This window comes from Alosa sapidissima, chromosome 11, assembly GCF_018492685.1.
Source record: "Alosa sapidissima isolate fAloSap1 chromosome 11, fAloSap1.pri, whole genome shotgun sequence".
NCBI lineage: Eukaryota > Metazoa > Chordata > Actinopteri > Clupeiformes > Clupeidae > Alosa > Alosa sapidissima.
This window is the reverse complement of record NC_055967.1, coordinates 10,294,145-10,316,909: the sequence shown is the minus strand read 5'-3', so window position 1 is coordinate 10,316,909 and position 22,765 is coordinate 10,294,145. Positions and strand designations below refer to the sequence as shown.

The 22,765-nt window shown below is 43.3% G+C and overlaps 2 long non-coding RNA genes across 2 annotated transcripts; one reads left to right on the top strand and one right to left on the bottom strand.

The window, feature by feature from the left end:
* Positions 1 to 2,700: 2,700 nt before the first annotated feature.
* On the bottom strand, positions 2,701 to 21,597 carry LOC121723937. The gene is made up of 3 exons (XR_006035091.1): positions 21,587 to 21,597; positions 9,284 to 9,286; positions 2,701 to 2,784 (listed from the first exon to the last, which is right to left on the bottom strand). It is a non-coding gene; the product is annotated as an uncharacterized LOC121723937 (long non-coding RNA).
* Positions 3,115 to 21,972, top strand: LOC121723938. Its single transcript, XR_006035092.1, has 3 exons — positions 3,115 to 3,329; positions 6,500 to 6,510; positions 21,959 to 21,972. It is a non-coding gene; the product is annotated as an uncharacterized LOC121723938 (long non-coding RNA).
* The last annotated feature ends 793 nt before the right edge of the window (positions 21,973 to 22,765 follow it).

Here is a 22,765-nt window from a genome sequence, read left to right as displayed (position 1 = left end):
GCCACGCGGTCACGTGGTTCACGTACGCTTCAACAGTTACAAACAGCTCTTTGCGTGTCGTGTTATTTCAATGGGCAGTCGTGTTATTTCAATGAGCAGCGAGTGCGTTATTGAACGGGAAACATTACAAAAAAACAACAACGAGTGTTATTACGTGTTAGCATGCTTATATTATAGTGTCAATTATATATTGCGAGTATAATTAGTTTGCAACATCGATCTAAAATAGTTCTTTGGCAGTTCTAACATTGAACGTTTGTTTCCTTGCTGGACATGAGCTGTTATTAGATTCCTACATTTGCCTGTACCACGCTACATATACTTTACTTACATTGTCAAAACGTAGGCTATGCATATTTTGTATCCTTTTTGTGTGTGGACATTAGATTCAGTGTCCTTTTCAGTTCGTTTGGTGAGATGAAGATGAAGGTGCCCCCCCCCCCCCCCCCCAATCTACCACACAACTTTGATCATTGTAAGATTAGCAATAAACATCTATCAAATGTATGAATAGCATTCAGTAGCCTAACCGCTTACATTTTAAAACTTTGATCAATGCATTATATCTGTTCAGTTATTTTAGAGAAATAGCTTAAAGGTGCCCACACAGCCTTGGTAACATTTGACTAAGCCATAAACATGTCAAAAACACATAGGCTAAATAAGAATCAATAACAACTTAAATGTGAAAATTTTGATTAATACGGCAAGATAAGACACCCCTGCCACTGTTTCAATAACACACTTGTAACTCAATAAGCAATCAACTATTTCAATAAAATACTTATAACTTATATTTCAGCCGGCTGGTGAGACTACAGCATGAAAAGGATGACTGATACATGTTAAGTTTTCAATAGAATTTTTATTAGGTTTTCAATGTGTGTTTAAAACAAGAACAGGAACAAATGCAAAAAAGACTGGGAGGAAGGTATGGTGACACTGCAACATAAAAAGGTGGTCTGACACTCATTTAGGTTTCCAAAAAATAAAAAGATTTCAGTTTCTAAAGTTTGAACAACAATTGTGTGTGAACTACACAAAAGACACAATGTGGAAGGGATGGCAGCCCTCCGTGTACTCTGTACACCTATAAGAGGGACATGGTAAGGAGGATGCAACACATTTGGCTGGAGTCGGGAGTGTTATGGAAGGTGTGGAAGATGCTGGATCAACACAACTCCATTTGTGTAAGGGCCCCATCGTGTGGACCTCAAACATAAATGATCGTATCTGACCATTCCAGTCATATATCGCACACCCTTCTTGTCCTCTGCATCCTTGGTCCTGGATAAGCAGAACAGGCACAGTGGAGAATGGAGGGAGAGAACAGAGCAGGTAACACTCAGGTAACACAGAAACCTAAGCAAGAGGCCATCTCCAGCAAGTTTTACATACACATACACAGCCGACCATTTGCAAGGCTGGTTGGGGGTGCCACAAGTCCACACAAAACTATAACAATAACAACATGAAGAATTTTGTTGGGGATTACTTTCAGAGTGATCTATGCCCTATTAACCTGACCACACTTTTCAGTTATCCAAAAAAAGACATTTGTCCTACTTACAAAGATCACTGACCTAATGAAAGCCAATGCCCTCTTGTCACGTCAGTCTCTTCCATGCAAACTTCGCTATGTATTTGACAAATTACTTGGCAGACAAAGCAATTAAAATTATTACACCAAGAACACCAACACGAAATGTAAAATTACTGAAAACTAAATTAACTGAAACCGATCATCAGTTGGAGCAAAAACTCCTACTGTAGGCTACTATGCAGACGCTACTGTCCCACGACCACGCTCGTGCCACACTCGCCTACTGCTTGTGCCACTGTCCTGTTTGGAACAGTGATAGTGGCACAGGACTGGGCTGGCAAGGGACACAAGAGCCACGCACCAGTAACAACAACAATAACTTATAAATAGTCTAGGTTTTGCTCCTACTGCTTCCCCTGAAATACATAACTGAAATCCCCTCTTTCACAAGTCGTGGACACTAGCCTACTTCATGTCATGTTCAGCCCACGGTTCAGTTCATAATGCCATAAAACTTGCCATCTAGCAAGCTAATCTATATCAGACAATAATCACATTAATTTCCTCGATTTTTCACCTGAAGAGCGTTAATCACAAACCCATTGATAACCAGCACATCTGAATATAGAGTTACCATGCTGTATGAAATGTATTTTATCAAGATAAAGTTTGTGTTCCCCCCCTCATAGCATGTCTAACGTTAACACTATGTATGTGAATGAGCTGACTAGCTAACATAAGCTAGTAAGATAACGCAATCAGGTTTGAAAAATATAGCATTATAAACATAATAAAAACCTGTTGACAACCAACCTATCATCTAAAGTTCCCCTACTACAATAGGCTAACCAAATGTGTTTTGTCTGAAATTCATTATTGACGTAGGAACATTATCTTTAAGCTAGCCTCTCTCCACATCAAGGTTTGCAGGCTAACTTTTGGCTTTAAAATTTCGGTCAACATTTAAGTAATAAATATCAGTTAAACAAGCAGCACAAAAACCTCAAAGAACAATACCAGTATCTACTAGTGCAGTTGGTATAGGAAATGCATATGTCAATTGAAAAAACGTTGAACCTTCGTCTACTTACCACTGACAATATCAGGCAGAAAGCAATGGAAGTGAATAGGGCTAAAGCGTGAATGTCGAAGTTAGGAACTTTTGAGCTCTGCATAACGCCGAAGTAGCCTGGAAAAAGCGCCGCCATTGTTTCCTATGGAAGTCTATGGGAGTGTCGCCACTCTGTTTTTCTACTGCTCTGGTTCTAACGTGTTCATATAGAGATGTGTACGACAAGCTGTTTCTCACGGTCAGATCCTTGGAGTAGATACGTCCGTAAGTGTTCTAAGCAATTATTGTCCGAGATAGTGTATGTAAACACTCATGAAAATGCCTCTGTTATAATTCTAAAAATAAGGAAATATAAAAAGTTTACTTTTGATTAAGAACGCATGCACGACTAGCGTGCTAATTTCTACTCATAGCTTGCTAATGTAGCTCGTAGTTATCGTCGGATATAATTAGCATGTTGCTTGTGATATGAAAAATACACTTAAAACACATTGTAATTTGACATATGGTAATTTGATGTCTTTCTGTTTATTTTTATAGTTTTACGAGAAAAAAGAATGAGCAACAATGTAATGAGTGAAAGAACTGGACAGGCATGTTTTATGGACCAGTAAAATTCATTGAAGAAACGTTCTGGAGCTTTATTCATTCCACATTCTTCAGTTAGCTATCTGTCTGCGCCTTGCAAGGACGCAATTGCTAGGACAGAATACAGTATGTCCCTCTATCTCTATCCTTCCCTCTCTCTCTTTCACGCTCTCTCTCTCTATCTCTCCAGTGTGAGTTTTCTTGAGCAAGGATAGCACCATAGCTGGCGGTTTGTTGGTGTGGTTTGTTTGGTGCCTGCCCTCTGCGCTGGAGACATGGCACGTTGCCAGGGGCGCAGGCTCTGCTGGCGACCCGGGCAGGCTGGCGTTGATATAAAGCATTTAATAACACTTTAATTACATGCCTCCGGTCTTGCCTCGCACCATCAGGGCCTCACTCTGTCACCAGACAACGCTGATGAGAATGTCTTCTCTGTTGCCTATGGGGGTATGGACACACACACACACACACACACACACACACACACACACTTTCTTCCTTTCTACCCCACTATGTGTCTGTTTGTATGTGTGTGTTAGAGAGAGTAGACTAGGTGTGAGTGACTGTTATTTTTAAAATTATAAACTTGAGTGTGTCTATGTGACTAGCAACTATAAGGACGAGATTTCTTTATTCCTGAAATTTAATATTTAATTTAATCAAATTTAATATTGTGTTGTAATACAACAACATAACCTTGTTTCTTCCTCGTTGTTAATGCTATATCTTTGTTATTTTCAGTAGCTGAAATGACATTTTCCCAGTGTGGAGACCTCCGCAGCTCTGCAAGAGGAGAGGAGGATTTCTCTCTCTCTCTCACTCTCTCAGTCACTCATTCTTTCACTCACTCACAAGATCATTAACTCACAGGGACACACATACACATGTCTATGTACATGCTTACGCAAGACACACCTGTTTGTCCCTGAAATGTGTTGAAACATATTTTTGACTGTGTTCTTCCAAATTGTGCTATCAAAGCGCCTTGTCTAATCCCATCTGTTCAGTGATTTCTCATCACACTTCCTCATGTTTTATTCTACCCCCACCCCCACCCCACCCCCAACCCCGATCTCCTCTTGGCTACGGAGTCCGTAAATGAGGCCTTAATTCATTATCTTAACTGGGACACCATACATTAATCATTACTCCTAGCTGGAGTGACATATACACTGATGGCATTATCATTTACATAAACAACTGGATTGTTTATGGTGGGAGCTGCTCTGAAGCAATGCTCGCTGCACCATTCGTTTAATTAATTTGAGCATTTTTAATGCTTTACTGTGTGGATGTGTGTGTGTTTGTGTGTGCGTGCATGCGTGTCTGTATACATGGGTGTACATTTGTGTGTTAGTGCCTGTGTGAGAGTATGGGTGGGTATGCGTCTGGCTCTTCGTGATATCAGTGTATTTTCATGCTTGTATTTGATGATGAAATATAGGCTACAGTACTTGTTGAGTTGTGGGTGTGTGGAGGCATGTGTGTGTGTGTGTGTGTGTGTGTGTGTGTGAGTGAGCATGTGTGTGTGAGTGAGTGAGTGTGTGTGTGTGTTTGCATGTGATTGTGTGCGTGTCCATGTGTGTGAGTTTGTGTGTCGGTGCGTTACTAATCAATAACCTGTGAAAGCTGCATTCCGTGCTTGCTGTGCCAAGGCATAAATCTTTTCAGTGGAATCTTCTCACACCCAAAGTGCCTGCCTTTTCAAAGAGATGTGGAGGCTGCTTGTGCTAGAAAAGAAGGTGATAAGCAGACGTGTGCATGTGCACATTAGTCTGTGTGTGCGTGTGTGTATTTCTCTCTCTCTCTCTGTGTGTGTGTGTGTGTGTGTGTGTGTGCGTGTGTGTAATCACCCACGGGAGACGGTGCCTAACTGCTCTTAAAAGGCCGGGTGGGCGTACAAGGCCCCTGAACATGAATAAAGCATAGACCTGCTCACTGCGTGTCACCCCGCCGCCACCGAGGCATGGGCGCTTGCACATGCCTGCAGATACAATGCTATCACTCTCTCCGTCTTTCCCTCCCTGTTCACTCTGTCACTCCCCCTCTCCTGTAAGTCTCTCCGTTCCTCCTTTCACTCTTTTTTTGTGCTTTTATTTCTTCCTTGGTCCTCATCCTTCCCTTCAGCAGTCGCTCCCCCTCTCTTTCTGACTTACAACTCTATCTTTCTCTTTTCAGCCGCTCTCTGATTTTATATGATGGGTTTACATCCAGAGGGCAAACGTCACACCAGAGGGTTGCTAAATATTTGCTCTCTCTCTCTCTCTCTCTCTCTTGCTCTCTCTCTCTCTTGCTCGCTCTCTCTCTCTCTCTGTTTCCCTCTGACTATTTTTGGTTGGATACGGTGAATCCGTGTAGGAGGATGGATGGAGCTGTGACTCACAGAAGAGAGAGAGAGAAAGAGAGAGTGAGAGAAAGAGAGAGTGAGAGAAAGCATATTTACCGACAAGATGCAGCCTGAGCGATTTGATTTCTCTCTCCCCATTAACGTTTGGCATACGCAGCAGATGGGGTAGGTGTCGAGAGCAGGGACGGCCCCCACACAAATTCGTCAGGTCTGGAGAACCGCTCTCCTCTCCAGTTGCAGCCTTTACTCTTTCCTCCACCGCCTCCTCCTCTTCCTCTTCCTCTCCCTCATGTCTGAGAGAAAGAGAGAGAGAGAGAGAGAGAGAGAGAATGGAGGTGCTTGATGTTGTGCAGTTGATCAGTGATGGCTGAAGAACAGCAGTGGTTGAACTGCGTGGGGAGCCTTTAACACGTGTGAGCTCCCCACAGTTTGGCTAGGCTTTGAAAACTCTTCAAACCAATGGCTCTTTAGGAGAAGGGCTCTTCAATTCAAACCTGAGCTACTTTTTTCAAGCCTGTGAATTTGGATGAATGGTTTGACAAAACATGTTTTTTTTAATGGTCATAAAAAGGTCTACATGGCCTTTGGTTATGAATAAGACCATTCCTGTCCAACAGAATGGCAAGTTAATGAATAGAAACTGTTGCTGAACTAGCTTTTTTCATTTGAATGAATTCTTGTTAAGTATTCTGACATTTCTATTTAAAAAGACTCACACATGCATGGCTCTCACACAGGTCCGCATGTAACACATCTCACACACTTCAGAGACAAAACAAGTCTTGTACAGAGAGGGGTCAACACGGACCTCCCAACACAAATGCAAGCATTGACGCATGGCTCTTTCTGTGTGTGTGTGTGTGTGTGCACTGGTGTGTGTATTCTGCTCTCAAAGACATTTTTATTTATTATAGCTTAGCTTATTTAGATAAGAGATTCTGGCCACCAGAGTCTTGCTGGGTGTGCCAGGATATATGTGTGCATTTGTGTGTATGTGTGTGTGTGTGTGTTCCTAAAAGGTTCACGCCAGTTCACATTTCACACCATTATTAGTTTCATTACCCACCGAGTCTGCACTTAGCTCCTGATATTCCCCATCGGTAATAATAGACTCCTATTTCAGAACAAGCATAGTGCTTTCCTCAAAATTACACCTCCAACGGCTCTATTTAGAATTATATGCCCCAGACATCACATAACAGACAGCTTATACCATAACACACCAAATTTTCCAAATCTCTGGTTCTATTTTATGTCTTTCATTATGCCTTTAGGGTAGAAGGTTGAGGGACTAACAGAAATGGCTTACAGTAACTGTTGCTGCAGACCTGGGTTGCTCTCTCCATATTTATTTTACATTGGTGACAAGAATGGGTTTGACCTTACTCTTGGCTGGCTCTTGCTCTTCTGAGCATTTGTACTTCCATGGAACTGTATGGTGCACTATGTAACACTACAGTGGTGAGAAAGAGAATTAGTGATTTCTTTTCTTTAGAATATTCAAGGTTGTGTGTATCTGTGTGTGTGTGTGTTTGTGTGTGTGTGTGTGTGTGTGTGTGTGTGTGTGTGTGCGTGTGCGTGTGCCTGTGCGTGTGCATGTGTGTTTGTGTGCGTGTGTGCATGTGTGTGTGACGGGAGAAGTGACAGGCCTTTAGGTCTATAAAAAAATAAAAAATAAAGGCTGATTTTTGTGGAATTAGATGAAGAATGAAGCAGGGCTGGTATTGACTGTGGTCCTAGGTTGGATAGTATATCAAGACAGGGAGGTCAGGTCTCTTTCATTGATTGTAATCAGTAATGATCAGCTAGTAAATTAGAAAATCATTAAGAGCACACCAGCTACATCAGAATATACTGTGTGATGTTTGGCATACAGATATATGCATACGCGCGCGCGCACACACACACACTCACTGACTGCGCCTCTAGAAAGTGACTTGGGTTAAGACGTTGGGTTGTAATTTGGATAATTTGGGTTGTCCTGTGTGTTAGTCATTGTTCTGCTATCAGATATCTCAGAATTAATTATCCTGTTGCTTATAAATGACCCTGATTATCACAGGAGCGCTACAAATCGTTTGCACCCAACTTATGTTAGAGCAGAGGTTTGAAGCACTGGACACTGACATGGCTAGAGAGTGGTGTTTTGCAAGTAAGCAAAAAAAAAATGCTTGTCCTCGTACCCTCTGAGGTAATGTGTATGCTTTCGTTTTGAAAGTAGTAGCTTCCTCGCCTCAACCGCACTTTAAAAAGTGCATTCCCTCTACCGGTCCCGTTATCAGCCTTACACCTCTCTCGCTCCTCCATCTCTCCTCACCCTCCACCCTCTCCTCCCCTCTTTTAATTTCCTGCTGTTGGGCTTATGTAGCAGTCTACCATTGCTAATAAAAATGGCTTTGCCAAATCAGCGCGATGCTCTTTTATCACGCTTTGCATGTGGGGATGCTCAAGCTTGCGGGGAAAGAGAATTGGAATGGTGTTTTTTTTCCCCAAGCTGTCTCACCCCTCATCTCTCTCTCTCTCTCTCTCTCTCTCTCTCTCTCTCTCATTCCTCAGAGCTCCAGGGCTTTTTTTTTTTATTATTACTGATCGGACAGCTTCCCTTTGTACAGAGTCTGGTCCAATATCTTGCCCTGTCCCTGCTCCCTGTTTAATACACACACACACACACACACGCACACACGCACACACGCACACACACACACACAAGAGAGAGACGGAGAGAGAGAGAGTCTGACAGGAGCATGCTGGCTGTGCATTGTAGATTAGATATTTTTACACTTCTGCAATCAGTAGGCTATGCTTAATTAAGAGCCTTGGAAAACAATACTTGACACGAGGCTCAGTAGAAAGATGAAACTGTTTTATCTTACAATAGTGTGATCTGCTGTGGACTGGTGCAGTCACGCTGGGCAAGAGGAGGACAACAGCAAGGGATGAGGGAGGAGGGAGAGATAAAAGGCAAGAGCCTGAAAGAGAGTGAATCGAGGAGATAGTATAAACAGACTGATTGCCCAAGTCCACAGCCGTTACCCTTGTGTTTGAATGCAGGGCATGAACATCATAGGTGCACTCACAAGGACAAACACAAGCACAAACAGACAGACATGCACACACACACACACACACACAGACACACAAATGCACGCACACACACACACACACACACACACACACACACACAACTACACACACACACACACACACACACACACACACACTAATACCAACAGAGAAGGGAGAGCAAAGGAGAGCAAAAGCTTTAGACCTAATCCTCCAGTCACATTAAAATGACTGTATGTCAAATGATTTTAACACAATGTTTAATTCATTCTTGTTGCTTGGCAGTTTATGGTTTTGATTTCAAACAATTGGAAATTGGACACCAGCAATTATGCAAATGTATTGTGTGTGTGTTCACACAGGTCAAGCTAGCTTGTCCAGCAGATTTGGATAAATTGCATCTGCTGCTAAATAGGCCTAAAATCTGGGTCACACGTATCAGTGACTGTGATACAACTACCACCTTGACAACATTACGTAACATTATGTAGCCCTTTTGGCATTGTAACTGATGACGACAGACAGACCACTTACTTTTTTCTTACAGAACCCCAAGGCTAAAACAGTAACACTTTTTGTCTAATTTTCCTCAGCTTTTTTGTATATATAGGAAAGGGACTTAATAGTTGGGCTTTGCATCATTTCTCTGACAAAGGTCGGTGACCGTCACAACCTGTGAGCCCAAAGATGTGAAAATAGGATCCAAAAGCAGACACAGTAAACTGAGGCTGTGACAAGGTATTGAAGTTTTAATGAGTCTCTTAAACAGGCAGCCAGACAAAGATCAGAAGCCAGAGACAGTTGAGAGTTTGTAATCCAACACTCAGTCCAAAACAAGGGTACACGTGATGAACTAGTAAACCAGACAGCTAGGATAAAAACAGACAGTGGTAAAGGATTCAAACTGGGAAAACTCACAGACCGAGAAGGAAACAGTTCAAAATCCACCAATACCAAAAATCCCCCCCAAAAAAGAAAAGAGATTCAGAGCAGCAGGCGAAGAAACAGCGTCTGAGTCAAAACCATTGAAAGCACCAGAGCATGAACCCTTGAGCAGAGAATATGAGATCAGTGGTGAGACACCAAATACACAGAAAAACGCAGACATCCAAGGAGACAGGCAAAGAATGTAATCCAACAAATATGCAAAAGCCACTTGTTGTGAGAGCAACACATACTGTAAGAACATGAACATTAGCATGGCTAGGATATCCCAATGAGGTGACCCAGCAATGAGTGAATCTTCAAGCAAGGTTTAAAAGGCGAACCTGACCAAGTGAGTAGTCAGAATGTGCAATGTTGCACATGTGTGCAATCAGAAGTGCTAGTGTCACTTATCAGAAACCCAGGAAGTGCAAGATCAGGACAAAACAGAGTAGACCAGGCACAGAGAAAGCATGAATCAGAATCTGGAGATCCTGGGCAGGATTGTGACAAGTAACATGGAGACTGACTAATACCATTTGCTACTGTATATAAAAAAAAAGAAACACATTCTTTAAGTTTAGTTTATATACGTACAAGGTAACAAGGTAATATACAACACAACTACCTCTATTTTTTTTTTTATATATATGTCCTATATTTCTATTTTGATACATACATGTTCTATATTTCAGTCTTGCACTTTAATTTAATGTTTATTGTCTATGGCTATGTCCATAGTATGTCTATGTCTGTATTTAAAGCATGTCTATGTCTGCATGGGAAAGTAAGAAACGAAATTTAAATTCTTTGTATGACCAGTGCATGTAAAGAAATTGACAATAAAAGCCGACTTGACTTGACTTGACTTGAGGTAACATGATTCTGACCTATGCTGTGTATTCTGTGCTTAGTGGGTAGTTACACTGTAACAACAGCTATATAAAGATGTGAGTCTCTGTCTTTACATGTAAAACATGCCAAAACATACTGACAGTGGACAGTAGTTTTGAAAACCTACTAACTGACAATCACCAACAAAGACAAGGACAATGCAAAGAGATATGCATCTGAATGTATTAATGGACAACCACAGGGCACCTATCAAATGATATGGCTATGATATGATATGGTTTATTCCATCCATCAGGAAGCACACCTGTGTGTGAAGAGACCTTCAAAATCATCAAAACATCAGCAATCACTCTTGTAAACAACTAGCAGAAGCATTTGAAGTCGCAGCAACAGCAAGATAGTTGGAATAGATTTTTCAAACACAGGCAAAAGCAAACCAACGCCTGTCGTTGGAGATAAGCTAGCCAAAGGGCTGAGATTGTTATTCCAAGCACCCCTGGATGCCCAAGAGCAGTGTGTGAACACGAGAATTGTGCGCTCATGTTTAATGCTCTCTGATCTGAGTGGCTGTGTACTGACAGGCAGAACTCGACTCGACTGGACACTGGAAGTAGCCAGCATAAGTAACGTCAAATGGTGTGTGATATTTACACTAATGCCACGTAGTGTCGTGTCAGCGAGAACATTACAACCGACGGGATTATATAACCAGCCTGATGTAAGAATGACAAGTTGGTCTCCCGCCGGTGGGGATGGTGGTGATGGTGGTGGGGTAGGTGTCGCGGCGGCGTGGAAATTTGTGTGGTGAGGGGGCCGTGGTGTGATTAGTGTCAGCGGGGGAAGATGAGTGTGAGTTGGGAGAGACTGCTGTCTGATTAGTGCCTCCATTATCTACTCCATTCATGATGAGGGCCAGAGGAAGACGGCCGACCCCGGGACGATGACACTTCAGTCTCGGCGGCAGTCTCCGTCCGTGTGCGTGGTCACATTAAGAATTTACGCGCCACATGACCATTAATCTATGCCGTCGCTGCTTATCAGGTCCAATATTTAGTAGGCCTGATGAGGACATTCATATTTTAGACGTGACCGTTTCTCATTACTTGACTGTGTTTTAAATATTTCAGTTATTACATATGTGACAAAAGCAGACTGGCTGGAGAGAGGGAGGGTGGGGGATCTGCCATCAGAGGGGAGTGTTGTCATATTTTGTCTTGTCTTGACATTATCAGTGTTGATTAACATTGTATCATCTTTTGGCATCTTTTGGTATGATTTCATATCAAAGTATGTTTGATGTAGGAGGCATTTGTCCCGGTTGATCTGAGTGAAATGAGCTACAGTTAGATATAGACAGTTAAAACGTGAGTTATACACACATAAGAATGGGCAGTTGCAAAGGTAGGGAAGAGCAAGCCTGCAAGCAAGAGGAAAGATAATGAGCAAGATTAGAAGCGCAATATACTGTAGGAGAGGGGGACTGCCAGGGGTTATAAATCAACCACAGAGAGGACAGAGTGGACTTGTATGTGTGCTTTTGTAATGAGAGGAACTGAGATCTGGGAGAAAGGGGAGATACAGATAAAGGGGAAGGTTTCTAGTGTTTATCGAGCTTCTGAGTGTATATGTGTGTGTGTGTGTGTGTGTGTGTGTGTGTGTGTGTGTTTGCGTGTGTGTGAGTGTTGTGAGGGGGTGTTAAGTGGAGGCCACACAGCTCGCCATGAGACAAAGCCTCTCCGGAGCATGGGAACGCGCTCCTCTCCCGCTGTGGCCCTTTCTGGACGAGCCCACCTCAACGGCCCCTGGAGAAGCATCCCAGCCGTCCACAATGGGTCCACTCTCTCCTTGCTCTCCGCTCCCTGTCCTCTTCTCCTCCCTCAGGCCTCTCCTACGCTGGCCATTCCCAGAGCCGCACTCGGCCGCGGCCAGCCCCAAACACTTTCCCAGAGCTCCTTGAGCGGCCCACTGTCCCGGCACCTCGGCCGCCACAATGGCCACAATCGGCCACGAATTTCAATGTCCAGATTAAGGAGGGCCAAGGCCCATCAAAGGAGGGGCGCTTTGTGTCCATTCATCTCGCCCACTTGAGGGTTTTTAGAACCCCACACAGAGCTGAGGCTCGCCTGTGAGAACGGGAAGTCTTCAAGCTCTAGTGGTGAGGGGTGATGAGGGGTGGGTAGCTGTTTTGACAAACCACAAGTCCTCTTGCATCAACCCACCACTGAGGCAGCAGGCTGATTTTCTTGTTTTAGTCCAATTATGAAAATGCTTCCAGAATAGTTCCTCCCAGCTCTGGCTCTCGTCAAACGGCCTCAAGCTGGAAGGGTGTGAATGGGGAGCTGACATTTCCGACCCCTTCTCTTTAATCTCTGAAGGGAGGGGGTGGGGATCTCGGCATATTCACACACAATCCTTTCCGAAAAACATCCATCTTATTCAAAGTCCTCTGGAGGCAGAGCAGATCCATTTCAGAGTTCTCTGTGACGACTGTGAATCACTCACTGTGAGCTCCTCTGACTCAGCCCTAGACGGACTGAGGGGTGGCTGCATGTTCCAGCATAACAGATGTGTGTCCCATCCTTCCATTTAGTCATTTTGTTGATGTGATTGACTGACTGTGGTGTTATTTTGGGCGAACCCTGTTAAATTATGAAGAAGTGGGGGTCTGACGTATTTCAATCTCGTTTCGCAAAACTAGTCCATCAGATCACAGCGCAGACTCCCCAGTTCCCCAGTTCACCCCCATCCTCACCCCAACCCCCACCAAACCCAATTAAAACCTTCATCTTACATTCATTAAAATATTAAAGCCAGGATAAGATTCTCATCCATTCAATTAAGCACACTTCAGGCTTCAGAGCACATCTCATTCCCTGGCAAAGTCCTTCTGGTCACTTTTTTACAAAGAGCAGCCCACTTACCCTTTGGGCTTCATTAGGTTATGCGGAACAGTGCTGTACCATTTGGACAAAGCAGTATGGTCAAAGCCGTGCAGCCTCTTTGGGGAGAGGGGAATCTCTTTAAACAAATGATTTCTCAGAGACCAACCGATATGATTTTTAAAGTCACTGGTACAAACTCTCTCTCTCTCTCTTAACACAGGTGGAATGAGAGCCACAGATAAAAAAAACTCAGAATAAACGAATTAACAAACATAAAAATCAGTCAGCATTCTGAATTGAACTGCAACATCAACACCTGCTGTGCTAAAAATTGCAAATTGGCTCACTGTGAGAACTTAGCTGTGAGACTGGGCTCTTCCTTTTGTTGTGATTACAGTTGGTTTAACACTGTTTGACATGGTGATATGTTCTGCGATGTCTCAGAGGTGGCCGCGTGCCATGAATCACTGCCGAGAGTGACCAGTGAGCGAGGCATTAGACGCTGCTTAGAATGACAGCTTTTCCTTCATCTCTATTGGTTGGTGATGGATGGATGTCTGAGGGTCACAGAGAATCGCATTGCTCACTGACCTGCGTCCCGCATTGCTAACCCCGCAGAGATTTTTAGTGCCACAGAAAATCAAAGTGTGTGTGTGTGTGTGTGTGTGAAAGAGAGAGACAGGACTTTAATCAGCCAAACTCCATGTGTTAATTATCCACAGGCGACACATCTTTAATTATGAATCCTACTGATCACTGATAAATAGAATGGCACAGTAAAACCATTCCTGGGTTTGTGAGGTGTAAACACTGTAGGGGTGTTGCAGGCTTAACTGTGCAAGTGTGTTATCACATTTGTTGCATATTAAAGTTTCTTTTCATGATCAGGATATAAACTTGACTGAGTCAATAACACAATTATAACTAAATAGGTGTCTGTAATCAGTTGTTTTAAGGAGTTAATGCAGTAGAGTGGTCTAGATTAGTGGCTGAATAATGATTGAAGGGCTGTTGTCTAAAAATGGTCTTGCTGGTGCTGAGACAGAGAACTTTTGTGTTGCACTGATGCATCTAAGCCAGACGGACCAGCACCTCACACGGCTACTCAAGTAAACAGGAAATCGATGCGTGAGGTCATCCACACAGCGGTTGCCATGGTGATGGAGTTGAACTGGCCGGGATTCATGACACAGATCTGGGTGTCCTCCCATCATCACATCGAAAGATATTAGTCTCACTCAGACATGTTGCACACCAGAATCCGACACTAGGTTCATACAATGAACTTGTTCTGTGACATCTTTTATGACATCTTTTTATGTGTAAAATCTATATATATCATATATCTTTATTATATAGCAATAGACTTGCTAAATGTGGATTTATTATAGAAAATGTAAGCTTTTACTTGAAAATCCATTAATTCTCCCCAAATTACAATTGTTGTGGTCAAAATTATGAAATATTATGAAAATATTTTAATTTGCACAAGCTCTCTGTCTCCTAATAAGCATACATCCCACATGACCTTAAATATCAGCATAGGTTCTGATCTGAAGAATGAGAGTAGTGAATTGTTCAAATGACTGCAGATATTCACAGGCTGGAATCAATATGGCGATGTGTGGCACTTCCCTCCTCCACCAGATAGTCTAATGACTGTGATGGATTGTTGATGGTCTGAAGCAGTTGTACGTCCTACTTACTCACATGGATCAATAGGCTTTTCGAGCGTTAGACATGGAGACAAAAAACATGAGTTGCAGGGAAAAGAAAAAACTGTTAACTGTGCATTTTAAAAAGCACCGAGAAAATGATATGAGGATAAAATAATAAAATATTTACTGGATAAAAATAATTAAAATAATACTGGATAATACTAGCATTACATAGCCATCTACTGATGCCATTCCCATTTTGTGAAGTATAGTGCAAAAGCCTAATTATATGAACTTTTGTAACCCTAGGTGTAGCCCATACCCAATGGCGACACTGAATCTCTAGTGCACTAATCAATGTGTCATCAATGCACTGCTCTCTGCTTTAGAGAATACTTTTCTCACTCCATCAATCCTTATCAATACTTGTGTCAGAGCAAAAGTCATGCGAACATCTCCTACCACACAGATCTCTTCTTTACTTTTCAGAACAGATTAGTCCCATAATAAATATAGATTCAGTGGTTAAAGTGGGATTTGGCAGGTGGGGGAACCCTAAAATCCAGTGTCGGTGCAACGGGGAAAAATTACCATAATCGTGGTGTAGCAATACTTTTTGGACAAGAATTGCTAGCTTCTTAGTCACCTCTGTACAGATTAAAAAAAGAACTCACCATTTATTTTAACAATATCATCGCGCTATATTGTTGGTATGAAAGAATATAGTTATTATAAATGTATCTGAGGTGGCGGAACTGCGGAACCCCCCCCCACTTTAACCCTGTATAGTATAATTAATCAGCATTGATCTTTTTACAGTAATGCCACAAGGACGGACTTTCTCTCTTATTCTCTTTCTCTCACGCTCTGTCCCTGTGCTACCCTCTTTTCTTCTTAAGCCTGCATTTTATGTATTGCTATGCATTTGCAAATGTGTGAATGATAAAACAAAGCATGCACACACACAATCTGTTGATGCATGCAATAAGTATGACCGTGTTTTGGGCATTGCCTGGCCATGACACAGACCATTCTTCAGGCTTTACAGATAAAACCTCGTTCTACCCCTATGGCTCTGGAATCCTCTCTCTCTTTCTCCCTACCTCTCTGAACCCGAGGGTGTTTGATTGCACCGATGGATGAAAATTCCAATGAGACGACATGACGTGCACACCCCTACAGAGCACCAGCACCACCAGCCCTGCTTCCCACTGCTTCTGCCACTGTAACACCTTTGGTGTTGAGCGGGGGGTGGGGGTGGGGGGGGGGGGGGGTGTGGGGGGTTGGAGCGCAGACATCTGCCCCCGCCCTGTGTCCCCCGGCCCACGGGCCCCCGGCAGCCATCACACACACGCATGCACGGACACACGCACGTGGCGTCCACAGCTGCAGATTGGCGCTGCACTTTGTGTCTCGACAGCTGGGGTGAAAGTCTGGGGCTGCATGGAGTGGTGCTGGAGAGCCATTACAGGCTCATGGCTGCACTCACTAGAAAGCATTAAACAGCACGGCACTACTGCAAGGGTCAATGTGGAGTACATGCTACACTAGAGTGTTTATAGTATGCGCCCATTGATCACTGTAGGCTACATCCTTGATAACGCATAAGAACATTTACAGTATTTTATGATTCAATTGATGAATAAGTCTTCACAAATGGAGTACAATAATGTGAATGATAAACATTTAAGAAGCCATTGATAAGAAAGCTAAGCATGAAGGCCACTTTTACTGTCACCATCACCTTAACCTACCATTATATCTGCATGGCAGATTCAGTGGATTTTGTTTCTTCTTGTGAGAACAATTAGAGGCAGATGACCAATGAATGTTGGTTATATTTGGAGATGGTCCCTGTGGGACTGAACAACATGGTTGCCTCGTAGTCGCCTTCAACTGACTTCAATAACGAAGTTCAATAAGAAAGATTTTCAATTTAAAGTCCTGGCCCAGAGAGAGAGAGAGAGAGAGAGAGAGAGAGAGAGAGAGAGAGAGAGAGAGAGAGAGAGAGAGAGAGAGAGAGAGAGAAAGAGAGGGAGAGAGAGAGGAGAAAAAGGGGAAAAGAAAGAGCATTTCGAAAATTCTGAAGCATGCATCAGTCTGGGAACTCAGGTGGAACCCAATGAAAATTAACAGAACAAGTGCCCTGAAGATGATGGAGAAAAGCAATAGCAGAACTTTTTTGTTTTATCCCACCTTGTGGTTCGACAGAATGGGCTTAGGATACCTCAGTCTAGCGAAACATGCTGTGTCCCTGAGAATGGATTATGTTTAATAGAGTTTCTGTCTTATCACAGATTTGTTTATCTAGGTTTTAATTTAGCATGTGACGCACCACTTATTTTTGTCATTTTGCCCCACAAATCTGCAATTATGATATTATCCTATGATTGCTTTGATCCATTAATCCCCTTGGCAAACAAACAAGCCTGTTTCCATCTCAGTGCATCTACAGCGCAACACTGTGGGCTAAGCTATCGCTCTTGTCCAAGCTACTCTGACCTCTGTTATTTTTAAACACAACGTTGCAAGCATGGGCGTAGATTTGCGTGGGGTCCGAAGCAAAAATAATTCAGTGGAAATGCATGGATTCCAGTTGCTGCTACTGGAAGAAACTGGAATCCATGCATTTCCACTGAATTATTTTTGGAATCTGATCCCTTATCATACCTGTTCATTCTTACTCGTTGCTCGACTTATCGTGACTAAATTCAAGATGGCTGCAAACGCTAAACTTCGTGAAGATACTGTCTGTATAAATCGTCTTGTAAGTAAACTACCAGTGCTTTTTCAAAGTTCTCAATGTCTCGTTTTAAATGTCAGGGCCCTCGGAAGTCTACCAATGAAGTGTGGAGATACATTGAGCCTCGTAAATGGGTGTAAAACAGTGATTTATTTGCATGGCTAGCCCGATGCCGAAGCACCACTATTGAAAAAGCTGTTGGTAGCATCGGCTAACTAGCGCCAGATTTTGGAGTGCAGGGGACAAGCCGAGATGGGCTATGAGACATACGTTCACACTCGGTATCATGTTTCAATACACTTTAGGTCAATATCACACCGGAATTCTCCTTTAAATGGATGTTGGAATCAACCAAATACCAGCTAGTTCAGCTATATTGCGCTAGCAGATTTGTGTACTATGACAATGGTTACTAGGAAAGGAAATGCATGCGTTTAACCAGCAATGCAATGTTTGCTAAAATGAATGAAAATGGCACGAGGATGTCAGTGAAAACAAATGCATTTATATGGGCTTGACGTGCTGGAGATAGAACATGAATGCAAAACAGATGACAGAAAAAGCAACCCAGCCGCTCCCTTTATCAGACAGCGTTGGTGTGGCAGGGTCACAGCAGCAGGTGAACTTGAATAAGGACATGGTGTTTTTTTAGTGTTAGCTAGTTATAGACCTAGTGAATACTACTGGTCTTCTTCAAGATTTGAGTCGTGCTATGTCACTGCTCATGACATCAATATTTTATTTATAAAGTGACAGAGGAACCCCGGCCAGGTTGTTGCTCAGATAGGGGAGATTTAGGGCTACAGGTACATTTGACATGGTGTTTTGACTAAATGTTTTACTGCATATGCATCAGTAGGTAATGCATCATACAAAGTTAAAGTCAGGCACGCATCATATATTTGTTTTTGTTTTTTTTTTTGGGGGGGGGTGGGGGGGGGGGGGTAGTGTCCCCACCAAAGCTCAGACCAAACCTACGCCCTTGGTTGAGAGTATTTAGAGACAAGGATGCTTCACTTTCGCTCGTTAAATGCCAAGGGTTAAGATGAATGCAAATCTGAGTTAAATGGTTGCTCCTCCTTCCCAAAGCCCATCACTCCACAGTTTTGTATTTATTGCCCATTCCAAATTGTATAGCTCCTCATACATGAGCATTGCTATATTGATGAAATGGATTCACATTTCCATGCAGAAAAATATCCACGTAAAAATCCTTCACTTGGGTCAGTTGTTGGACATGACAGTGTAGTTATTTCATTTTCCTAAAGAAAAAAGGTGAAGAGGAGAGGAGGTGGGAACGGAGCAGATGAGAAAGGGGTCCACGCTCTGTAATCTCACATGGAGGGCCACACACACACACACACATCCTGCTATTCCCCACACACACAGATGAATTAATGGACAATATGATGCATGGTTCCTATTACCCCATTGGAGTGTGCTGGAATCCAATCCATTAAGCAATATTCAAATGCAGCCATTTGTTTGGGAGAATGGGTCTGTAATGGCTGCAACTGGCCCTTTAATCATGCTACTGACTTTATGACTCATAAACACCCTGTCCAGTCTATGTTGATGGATTTAGGAAGAGTCTTTAACTCTCTGAGTCTTTAAACCTTAGATGACTTAAGAAGAGGACTGTTTGTTTCGTTGCTTGCATGTTTTGTGCAAACAGGATGTCGACAGGATGTTTTTTGAATGTATTTCTTTTTTCCAAAAATGTGTTTACACAGAGGCAGTCAGATGACATTACTGTGACAAAATGCTCATGATTGGTTGCCATTATCAGAGAATGGACAGAGACTTGTTACAAGGACAAGTTCTGTTTTGAAGACTTTTCATCTGTAATTCTCTGATTGAAAGAATTCTTTTTTTGTTTGTTTTTGTTTTTGACCTAGTTCTGTTCTGTACCCAGCAGCCACATTTACTGTTTTTTGGTAGATGAACAACATGAACTCCCATCCCTGGTCACCTAGTTCCCCTCCACCCTACCTGAGCTTGACACTGTTGAAAAGCAGCTGCCTTAATTTGTTTTCATACTTATCTCATTTCATGCCGCGTTTCTTTCACCTTTGCTGAACCCGGCGTCGCTCCCATTTTGATAAAGCGCTAGGTGGCAAGAGGGGCGTGAAGCCGTGCTAATGTGAGACTGTTGCCTTTTTAATGAACTAATCTTCTGCTGCTGTGGCATCTACTGGGGAGTGGTGGCTCTGAGGGTTATGCCTGTAGTACACTATATATCTGCTCTAGCACTACCCATGGGAGACGCAGACGCGGAGTGTAGTGGAGGCCACGAAACCTGGCAGCGAAGTAGCGCTGCTCTGTCCTTGGACTGCTGCTGCGGAGGAAACTCAGATATGCCTCAGCCAGATTACTTACCCACCGTTGGAGAGGAAACCGGGCAATGCCAGGTGCTGTGTGCCGATATGGCAGTGAAGCAACGACGCCTATCGAGGGAGACAGTTTGTGTGAACTGGGATTTGACTTAGGACAACAGCTGTTTCCTGAGTGTTTGCATAGGGCCAGATATGACGCCACATGTTGCACCTGAATCCCGGTGAACTAATCAAGAGCGCCATATACATGCATGATCCCTCACCACCCCATCTCTTTGTGTGTCTTCTCTCTCTCTCTCTCACCACACATTCTGCTATTTATTTTTTCTTCTGTATTTTCCATTTTCCTCCTTGCAGGCGTCCCACACGCTCCATGTTTATTCCGAATCACTTTTCATTTGCTAATTACGTGGCTCAACATCAGACAGATTGGTGTGAATATTTATTATCTGCACCACAAAAAAACAAAAAAACATGAAGCCTTTCATGAGGAGGCTTGGTTGCTGTGACCCTGGGCTGATTGTCTTCAGCCATTAGGCTGGACGTGGCCTGACCCGGCATGTGTCCCGTGGATGGTGATTTCGCATTAATGAACGGTGGGATGTAATCAGAGGCCCAGGCCTTGGAGATAGCAGCATCCTCGTGTGTGATGTGCTAAAAACCCACTAGAGCCATGCAGCTGCATGTCTATTATCTAGCACTCTCACTGGCAGTAATGGGAGTCTGTTAGCCCCTTTGGCCTGTTGTTGTATTTAAATAGGAAAGCACTCGAGGGCCCGTGTTTTGTCTCGAAGGCTGAGCAGACGCTAATGTGATTTAGCAGATACCGCAAGTGAGGGTTTTTCCTGTCGAGTGCCCTTTCATGTTTATAATATAAATGGATGAATGGTTTACACACGGCAGATGGAGTGTTGAGAGGCTGGGATCTTGTGTGACTGCAGGTGTCTATGTTTGTCCATACCCACTTTGTGTTTGGCTATTGTCACAATCATTGTAACAATTTTTTGGCAAATCTTCCTTTTACAGTCCCCTAATTCCTAAGTACTGTTGACTATTTCCTTTCCTATACAATGAATACAAACATTTAGTATGTAAGTTCTGCAACACTACCAAGTTAAACATGACCCTTTTCTGATTAGGTGAAGATGAAACTGTAATGCAAAAGGAAGCCACACAATCACACAATAGTGCATTTAACATTGGCTACACATTAGCAGACAATAGATGGCTTGTTCTAACTTCATACTGTCAATAGTTAATGGATCAGCTAAAATGACACATTAGCACATTAGTAACACATTAGCTTCATCCTAAGTTTTGTATGATAAATGCATGGCATGTAGAACTCGGAACAATCTCTTTCCACACTTCAATCTTTTGTAAAAACCCTCTTGTAGAGGAGAATTCATGTCTGTTATTTGCCCTGGTGATAAATCATGCTGTATCACAGCTAAGCTGTGATGCTCAGTGTATCACACAGGGACATGTCACACAAAAATCATGGTGAGGATATGTGAATGATGCACACAAGATGGTTTCATTTAGGCCGTCTTTTTTCAAGTGAGACCCCGAGACTATCTTTGGTGAGGCTGTTGTGAAGGAGAACAAATTCGCTGGGTGTTCGTCTGCTTTACCACGGGCACCCCGATAAGCCGCCCCAGCCTTGTCAATCTCCCCCTTCCTCTTTCTGCCAAATAATCTAAATTGGATCAGCTGCAGACAGCGATACCAGCACAGCCTGACAGCACCGGACGCCCCAAACATTCCCCCTAATCGATTAATAATGCCTGACGATAACTATTCCACCTCTAAGCTCCTCTGGCTGGAGGTGCAGGAAAGGGTAGATGATCCAAAGGAGACACTTCAAGGACAGAGGGGTTCGCCCTCGAAACAAGTGGCTAATAAGACTGGGGTGATCGGATTGCCTACCAATGAAACTACCTCAAGCAAGGCCAGTCCCATCTGGGGGGCTCTGCACATGGATAGGAATGTTAAATGATTCAGAAAACCAACAGTCGAGAGAAAAACGTGCAAGTGACCATCTTCGCTCCCGGCACATTCATGTTGATTGCACACAGCCTGGGTAGAGGAAGCCGACAACATCAAACGCAGTCTGCTTTCCCGCCACAAAAGACATATTAGTGTGTGTGGCGTCGTGGTATCGGGGTCCAGGCGTCTACCGAATGCTGTCAGTCTTGGTTCTGCGCCAGTGGAGATAGAACTGGACCTGACCAGCAGTCGGTGGAGAGAAGAGAGGCCTTTCGGCAGGAGGACTTCCGCAGGATGAATGAGGCGGTGGCAGCAGAGAGGCCCATGCTGCGCCTCGATAAGGGTGGGGAAAAAACCCTGCCTGTTCTCTCTGCCGAGACTGGGACAGATCAGCGTGACACAAGAAAAGGGATGGCTTTAACCAACTCAATTAAGTTTCTCCCTCAACTTCCCGACCAATAAGAAAAAAAAAATCCCCTGGATGCACCTCAAAAGAAGCTCTCAGCCCATTCTCTTCACTCTTCTCCCAGTCAATGGTCCATATATAGTTCAGCGGAACGGTGACTAAGAGCCCCGTCAGTCACACTTCTTCAAATGAAACTTCCCAAAATGTCTTTCCCCCACCCTCCTCTCTGAAGTCAAATTCTAGATTATTTTTGTGTCTGTGAACTAATATGTACATGGAAGCGCTGCAGCGCAGTCCAGATTTTCATGGATTAACACAGAGAAAGACAGAAGCTTACCTCAGATGGCCTACAGCTTTTA